The 9,340-nt window shown below is 46.2% G+C and overlaps 2 pseudogenes; both read right to left on the reverse strand.

Moving 5' to 3' along the window:
* Nucleotides 1-646: 646 nt before the first annotated feature.
* LOC140908407 (TRPM8 channel-associated factor 2 pseudogene) lies at nt 647-6,891 on the reverse strand (annotated as a pseudogene).
* Nucleotides 6,892-8,683: 1,792 nt separating this feature from the next.
* On the reverse strand, nt 8,684-9,340 carry LOC140908451 (TRPM8 channel-associated factor 1 pseudogene; annotated as a pseudogene).

The following is a 9,340-nucleotide window of genomic DNA, read 5'->3' on the forward strand; positions in this document are numbered from 1 at the left end:
GGACAAACATGTAACCATGCACTGGAGCCCTGATGGAGGTGTCCCCTCAATTTCCCCATATATATGCTCACCATACATCAGGAAGCTGGGAGCGAGGATTGTACCTACTGAAGGTGTGTTCAATCCCCAGTTCAGGCCAGTCACTAAATGCCACCATGATGACCTGGGTTTTCTTCCTTAAAGAGAAAGGAATCAGCATATTCAGAAGGAAATTCAGGTGCACGACAGATATTTGTCTCACATGACCAAGAAAGCAGATCCAGGAAATACCTCTCTCTAGGTCCTTATAAACCATACCCATCACTACAGTATCTAAGTCTGAAACGGATAGTACATTTACACCCTGGAGAGTCTAATACAGTTTTATTATATTTATAATATTCCTATATTATAGGAGACATAAAACTCTCAAAGATCTTTAGAACATTACAGCTAATATTTCTCATGACTAAGTCATCTTTTTCATTGGGTTCTTATCCCAGTTGGGCAGAGATTCCAGTTTCTTGGAAACTTCCACCTTAATAGGCCATCCCCATGTCCTAAAGAAAGGGGCCAAATTCTTCTTCACTTGCTGAGAAAACTTCTCTGCCCATAGGTTCATCTTGGAAGGGTTGTCCATTGGGATGTTAGACATTTTCTGGTAGTCTCAGAAGAGCTGAATGAAGGGTTCCCAGCCAAGGGCTTCCTGCAGCTAGGGAGCAACAAGGAGCAGCATTAAAGCTGTAGCCTATGCCCCTAAATTAAGGTTAACCAAAGACATTGCACCTCATCCCACCTCCTGAACATTCATGATCAAGCTTACACTTACACCTCATGAACATTAATGGTTACCACATCTCCGAGTACCTAGTTCTTTGGTAACGGTCATCTTGGGGGGAAAGCTATTGAAAATATGCTTCAGTGTTCAGACTTAAATGGTCAGGAGGGACCTTGAAAATTGTTCTACTCTGAAAAGTGACTCTCAAAATGTTATCTTGGGTCTCTGTAGTTCATGTGACCCACAAGTTTCCAAATCAGGCATGCTCAGTTTACAACTAAGATGAGGTTTATTTCAAAAGCCAGCCCTGAAAATTCAGCCTGAAATCTGGGACACACCTGGGTTCTTAACTGTTTGCATATCAGCAGTAATAAAGGCTTTGCAGACTGAACTAGGCCCCCACTAACATCTGTGCAACACCATTGTTTTCAGTGGATTTCTGTGTGTGTAAGAGAGTCAAACCATTCTATTTATGATGCACAAGAAAGTATAGGAAACAGCTAGTGTTCTCTTAGTTCTGCAGAACCAATCTAGCTAACAGGAGTGAACAGTTTTCTCACCAAAGTGAATAGATATGCTCTAGCAGTACGTGTGTGAAGTAAGAAGGTTCCATTTTCAAATGAGTCACCTTCCAGAGTGGAAACACACTTTAGCTTGCATATTTTAATGTGCTGATTGGTGTGTGTGTGCCACCATTGCCTTCTATTAAACAATGTGTCAGAGTTGCTCAAATATATGTGACTATAGCATCCTCTAAATGGCCTTAGGCCCATAATAAATAAGCCATACAGTGGACGGATTCTCATCTAGCTGCAGTTCAGTACTCAGTTGGGCGAGGTCTCTGCTTTTCCACCTGTTGCTAGACCAATGAATTTACTGAATGGAGCACTCAGCTGGGCATTCCATGACTCAAAGTGTTGAAAGAGGGGTGGAGTGGAAATCAATGTAGCCATGTGGGAAGCAATCCCTTCCCCCTTCCCTCAGAATCCCATTATTACTCCTGGGGGAATTCTGCATTACTGCATGTGCGCATAATTCATGGCCCCTGCAGATTTCTTTGCTTACCCGCAGAAAAATGACTTCTGACAGGGAAGCAAAGGGAAGCCACAAGAGTGGTCATGCGCCCACTCCCCAGCAGCGCAGACAGGTCGGTTTGGGCACCTAAGGCAGCTAGTAGAGACATAAATCACTGCCTGATGGTGTGGTAGGCATGAGAGAGAGAGACACACATACATTCTGTCCCTCTTATGCTCACTGTTGTGGCACACTCAGCATGGAGGGGCAGGGTTTTGGGGCGTTTCTGAGGAGGTAGGCATGGGGCAGGCTCTGTTCCCTCAGGCAGAGGAGACTGTAGCAGCCTGCCTGCTAAGTGAATTGTTCCCTTTATTCTTAGTGAATTCCCCCAGGAGTATAAAACAGATGTAAAAATTTTAAGGCTCCTTTACCTTACCAGAGTGGTGTAAAGGAGCGTTATTGTAAAGGACAGTATGGCCTTATAAATGCTTATGGTGCTTTAGTGATGAGAAATGGTCCAAATTTTTGGACTGAAAACATTTCCTATCAAAATGTGCTCCATGAACTGTTTGCTACTGACCTTTCTGGGGATGGTCAGAGGCAGTATAAAGTATGAGTCCGAGTACCCAACCCTCACTTGTTCTTCAGTTGCCTATGATGTAACACTGATAACATGCCTGCATATATTTGTTGACTAAATAATTAGAAGTAAAGGGTCAATCCTAGCTACATTATTATTAGACGGGGGGGGGGGGAGTGAGGATTTCCTCCAGTGCTCCCCACTCCCATTCTCCATCCATTGTATTGTAGTTTAAATAAGTAAGTGTCTACACTACAGCATTGCTGCCACCGCTATAAAGTTCCCCACTACACTGACCTAATAACGCCACCTCCATGAGAGGTGAAGCACTTAGGTTGATGTAGTTAGTGCAATGCAGCGTCTGTGTAGACACTGCATTACTTATATCGCCCGTCAGCACGGTGCAGAGATCCCAAGGGGGAGCCCGGCTCCTGGCACTGAGAACCCGGGCTCTCAGCCCCCTACGCTGCCCTACTTAAGTTGGTGCAAGTGCTCCTGGTGAGGATGCACATCAGTGGCAGAAGGGCAGTGTGAACATGAAAAAACACAGTAATTACTATGGGGGTGGTACGTCGACCTAACGTAGGTCAACTTAATTGTCTAGTGTAGATAAGGCCTTAAATACACTTTCCATGCACACATGGCTCCTGTCCACATCAATGGGAGTGCTGATGTGTTTTTGTCTCTCCCCACCGGTTGTTGTTTTTTAATAAAGTAATTGTTTTGATTGGAAAGCAATCTTTATTCCATTAATTGAAAGCAAACAAAGCTCTGCAAAGGAACAGGCAGTTTTCTTACACCGTCATAGTGCATCATCTGCACCAATCACAGTCACCTCCTAGCATTACAAGCTCTGCACTCTTGAGCATAGCAAGAAATATTAGTGGCTTTCAGCTTCAAATTGCTGCCTCCAGGCATCCCTGATCCTTATGACCCCAGGCTGCACCTCTCTAATAGCCCTGGACTCTGGCTGTTCAAACTCAGCCTCCAGGCACTGAGCCTCAGCAGTCCAACCCTGAGTGAAGCTTTCACCCTTTCCTTCACAAATATTATGGAGCGACCAGCACACGGCTATAAGCATAGGAATATTGTGATTGGCCGGGTCCATCCTCCCATATAGACAGCACCAGTGGGCCTTTAAATGGCCAAAAGCACACTCAGTCATTCAGCACTTGCTCAGCCTGTTGTTGAACCGCTCCTTGCTGCTGTCAAGGTGCCCAGTGTATGGCTTCATAAGCCATGGCATTAAGGAGTAGGCAGGGTCTCCCAGGCTCACAACAGGCATTTCGACTTTCCCTACAGTGATCGGCTGGTCCGGGAAGAAAGTCCCTGCTTACAGCTTCCTGAACAGGCCAGTGTTCCGAAAGATGTATGCATCATGCACCTTTCCGGACCAGCATGTGTCAATGTCCGTGAAATGCTCACGGTGATCCAAAAGTGCCTGGAGAACCATTGAGAAATACCCCTTTCTATTAATGTACTCGGTGGCTAGGTGGTCCGGTGCCAGAATTGGAATATGCATGCCATCTATCGCCCCTCTGCAGTTAGGGAAGCCCATTTGTGCAAAGCCATCCACAGTGTCATGCACGTTGCCCAAAGTCATGGTCTTTCAGAGTAGGATGTGATTAATGGCTCTGCACACTTCCATCAACATGAGTCCAATGGTCGACTTTCCCACTTTGAACTGGTTAGCGAGTGATCTGTAGCAGTCTGGAATAGCCAGCTTCCACAGCGCAATCGCCATGCGCTTCTCCAATGTCAGGGCAGCTCTCCTTCTCGTGTCCTTACGCCACAGGGCTGGGGTGAGCTCATCACACAGTCCCATGAATGTGGCTTGTCTCATCCGAAAGTTCTGCAGCCATGGCTCATCATCCCAGACGTGCATCACGCTGTGATCCCACCACTCAGTGCTCGTTTCCCGAGCCCAAAAGCAGCGTTTCACTGTGGTCAGCACCTTTGTGAATGCCACAAGCAATCTCATATCGAAGCTACTACGCGTGTCAAGATCAGTGTCGCACTCCTCTTGCCTTTGTGGTTTAAGGAATAACTCCACTGCCACTTGTGATGTGTTAGTCATGAGCAAGCAGCATATTGGTCAACAGTGCGGGATCCATTCCTGCAGACTGAAGAGGCAGAGCGCGCAGTACACAAACTGCTGAAAGATGGTGCCAAATGCGGACAGAAGCACAGGGATTGCTGGGATGTGAAGCAATACATCATGGGGCATTGGGACAGGACCCAGGATGCCCCACAACCCCCTCCGCCTTCCCACAACTCTTAGCGGCTGATGAGGAAGAGATGCTCTGTGGGATAGCTGCCCAGAGTGCACCACTCTGAATGCTGCTGCAAGTGTGAACATGCTATTGCGCAGGTAGCTGACAGACAGTGAACACACAAAAGCGGTTTCCCTTCAGCGCTCTGAGTGGCACTGGACCTGCCAGCACTGTAACTCTGCCAGTGTAGACATACCCTCCTTTACCCTCTTCCTAAAGATGTACAGGAAGCACCTTCAGCTATCAAAATATTCCCACTTCTTTCTCTACTCTGTTTGCTTTCAAATTTTTCATTCTCTGACGGACAAAGAACAAGACTGAAAGTAACACACAAAGGACAAGGAAGAATATAGACTATGCTTCCCCAAAATTAATATTAATGTTAAATGAGAAACATGATGCTGCCACTTGGTGGCAGCAAAGGTGAAAGATGAGGAAAAAAAAAGCACTTGCAAGCATTGAACAGCTGACTGAGAACTGTTCCAAGTGGAGTCACTGATACTTAGAGGTCTGCTTTTGTTTAGGTCTTCAAAATCAGGAGCTGTAGCAACATTGTCTAGTGAAAGACGTGCAGTGCATTTATCCGTGTACTTACCAAGCCTGAAGAAAGGAGCCCCCATAACCCCTTTCACAGTGATAGGCACGTTACCCAACTGGCTGCCCTTTGGCACTATGATGTAAATGAGGCCACCCCAGAGAGAGAGAGAGAGAGAGAGAGAGAGACAGACATCTCCAGATCTTCAATGCTGTGCTTGCATATCGCCACAGGGGCACGTCTTAGTCCTGTTCTCCATTGCTTTTCCCAGTCCAATACTAAATGACTCAAGCAATTGGCACTTCTTAGAAATGTATTTCCCCTACAGGATTGTAGGGGAAAGTTTACCCTGGCTTCTGAAAGGGATGGACGGAAGAAAATGGACGACACCTAACCCAATAGCCATTGTATATTGAACTTATGGTTAAGGATAAGATTTTGTCATGGAGGTCACGGATTCTGTGAAAGTCACAGATCTCCATGACCTTTGCTGCTTCAGCCCTGGAGCTCCGAGCCGCCGCTGCAGTCCCCACAGCTGTCAGCAGCCATCACAGGCAGTAGGGGGCTGAGTGGTTAGTCCCCACCCCCTGAAGTTAAAAAAAAAAAAAAAAAGGGCGGGGGGAGTTCTAAGTGTCACAGACAGGTCACAGGCTTCTGTGAATTTTTGTTTGTTGCCTGCAACCTGTCCCTGACTTTTACTAAAAGTAACTGACAAAATCTTAACCTTACATATGATTCTATGAACACCAAGCAATATTCTAGGTGTGGTCTTATCAGGCTCATGGAAAGCAGTGCTATTCTTTTGCATGTTCTACAGAGGATACCACCTGTGGGTGGTAGTGAATGGAGAGCTTCTTTCCCCTGGGTTTATGCCGTTGACTTCCACAGTGATGTGAGGGATAGTGGGGAGTTCACAGGATGTTAGCCTAGCACAGTCTGGCAGGGTTTGGCACAGCTCTGTGGCCAGACACAGGAACACTGCCTCCTTGGACCTGTTTGGGACTCTGCATTCCTTGCACACAGGTGGGATCCCATTGCTGTGCAGTGTCGTGTACAGGATACTGTGGAGTGAGGAATATGTGGGGCCACCACTGATGGAGATTTGGAGGAATTCCAGGCAGTCCTGCCCCAGTTTCTGGAGCCAGCCCTGGCTAGGTGCTGCTGGAATTGAGAGAGCGCCCTGCAGAAGTGGTAACATTGTGGCTTCTCTGCCAGTTGTAATACTGGGTATTTACCTACCTCCATGTATTGCCCCAAGATGCTGATTCCAAACTGGTTGAGGATTTTGTTGCCAGGATATTCAGCGATAGCATTCTGGTAACTATTTTGGGAAGCCCACCAATAAGCCTGACCTCCAATCAGCAGGCCCCCCTCTCTCTGCCACAAACTCATGGATCTTCTTGGCCTCTGTCACTCTAGGACTGGCAACAGTAAATGCTCAGATTGTCAGTCAGAGCTGAGATCTCTGACACCATCTTCTGCTGAGTTAGCAGGTCATGGAGGCTCTTTAGGTTGGGCTAATTCTCCCTTTCTTCTCAGCACCTAGTCACATAAAGGCATTGAGAAGGAATGGCATCAGCTGCAGCACATAAGTTTGGCTCTCATGCATAGCTACTACCACGGGGCCCTGGATGTAGTGAGCCACCGCAAGAAAACACCAGTAGGAGCCATCCATGCCAAGAGGGAAGGCCAGAGCCCCATGGACGAGCAAATGAGAGGGTGCACCACCCATCACTACGTTTAGTTCAGACACACCCCTCTTAAGAGAAGCTTTAAGTGCCTGCAGAGATCTAGCCCATGTCTGCAAAACCAAGAGAGGTTGCCATCAGGCGAAATGCCAACACTAGCATAGAATCATCTGAGCTGAGACATGAGTCTGGTTCACCCACCCTGCCCACAGTAGGATCAAAATATCCTTCAATCAGAATCACCTGGCTGCCTAAGCCTGTCAGTTCAGCCCTGACAAGGTAATGCCCTTCTGAGCAGTCCTCAGTTCTGCTGGAGATGTTTGAAAAGAGTGTGCACCTAAATCCTTCCTCTTTCTTAGCCACACCCAGCACCAAGCTGGCCCTTCTCTCATTCCACCCAAAATATCCATTCCTTTTCCCCCCAGCAAATCTGGTCTATTTTTTTCCATTTATGAAAAACCAAAGCCTGCTTTTTTTTTTTAAACTCTTTACTGTGCATCATCATGATGTGGCTGTTACATGTCATTCATTCTTGCCCTTTACCTTCTGTTATATGAAATGGCCATATGTGGGGAACAGTTGGTGAGATGCAAATGACTGACATGGTAGCAGAGATAAAAGGAATGAGAGAGGTGAGGAGATATGCTTTTCACTAAGCAGTTCAGCTCTTCAGATATCTGAACACACATTGCTTTGAAGCATAGCAGTAAAATTGGCTGAGTTATATTCCCAGAATTACATGTTTTAAAATGTGATCTTTATAAAAATATTTGTGGAGCACAAACACAGAAGTGTGAATTGCAATGCTACTGCAAAAAAAACTGAAAAGATGAGTTTTGTTTCAGCCACAAGTTTCCTATGCAACTTTTGTCAAGTCACTTAGAGTCTCTAGTCTTCACTTGTTTCAATGGCAGATAATCACATATGGTTTTCCAAGCATGAGAACTTTTTAAATTCTTCACCCCAGAGAGCGCTCTGCCATCAATTTAGCGGGTCTTCACTAGACCTGCTAAATTGATGCCCGTGGCATCGATTGCAGCAGTGTCAATCTCCCTGTAGTGAAGACCAGCCCATAGAATGGGACCTCAGGCAGAAGCTTCGCTGTTGAGGCCATCATGTCTCCATTAATAAACCACACAGAGTCTGAACTCAAACCCTGGTCCTACAGCGACAAGAAACAAAATGTTTCTAGCACTTGTGCTATAAGAATATCTCTGTTAACTGCCACCGGTGGAAGGTTCCTTATGTGCAATAAACTGCAACTGTGCTTGCTCACTCTCTCTCTCTCTCACACATGCTTACCTATCTTGAGCCTGTTTTTCAGAAGTCCTCTGAAAACAAGGCGCATGCTGCCCAATCTTACTCTCATTGCAGTCAACAGCAAAAATCAGTGGGAGCAGGACTGGACCCCCTATATTATCCCATCAAAAATGTACAACTACATTGTGTAATTGCAATGTATTTTTTCCCAAATATAGTTAGCAGGTGAATCTTTAAGGAGAACTAACTATGGAAAATTTTAAAGGGGCGCTAGCCAGCTATTTTTGAGCTAGAGGGGAAAAGTAAACTCAAATTGAGGTAATTTTTGATGACTTGTTATTAAGAAAGAGTTTCACCAATTTCCTTCAAACTGGAATTTTTAAAAATTTATTTATTGCCTTCAGTGACTGTACAGTATTTTTCAGGCCAAACAGATTTTCCATCTTGAAGTTATAAGGATGTTAACAAAGAGCTTTATAATGGAAGCAGACTGACACCTTCATTATGGAGAGGCTACATAATATTTTACAGTACTTTTAGTGATACCTTTAAACAGGTATAGAATGGTTCTGATACTCATGGAGTGATCAGAGGAATCACTGACACCGTTCCTGAGATGTCAAAGATCCCTGTCTCAGCATATCTGACTGTGAAGTACATGCCAGCTGCACGGGTGACACGGTCCCAGGGAAATCAAACAGCGCTCTCTCTGGGCTGTGCTCATAGGCCCAAGGCCAAGCCTGATGCCTAGTGAGCAACCTCCCACCTTTCTTTACAAACTGGATTAGGTCCCTCATCTGTGTATCATCATAGCCATCTGTACAATAAATGCCGAGTGAGGAAGTGACTGCAGAGCAGGGCTGCATTCTAGTGCCAGACCTACGGAGAGCTCTCTCATGGAGATTGAAGTTGTTGTGGACCCCCCACCACTGCTTGGGGGGGGAAGATACTGAGCCAGGTGACAGCATTTTGAAGGAACTGAGCCATCTTGGTCTTCCCCAGGTATCCCTTGTGAGCTACCAGCACTATCCAGCCCTTCCCATACTGCGAGGTAGCGATCAGGACCTGCCCCTGAGGGTTCACCAGCACTGGGAAGGCGGTCTCTCCGATGAGCAGCAGCTCACAAGGAACACAGTCACCAGTCAGGTCCCAGGCCTGGACACCAGCCACCAGCAAATCATAGACAGCAGAAGGATCCGTATGAGGCTTCTTTCTGTCTAGAGTAGACACCAT

Source organism: Lepidochelys kempii, chromosome 1 (assembly GCF_965140285.1).
Source record: "Lepidochelys kempii isolate rLepKem1 chromosome 1, rLepKem1.hap1, whole genome shotgun sequence".
In the NCBI taxonomy this organism is placed as follows: Eukaryota; Metazoa; Chordata; order Testudines; family Cheloniidae; genus Lepidochelys; species Lepidochelys kempii.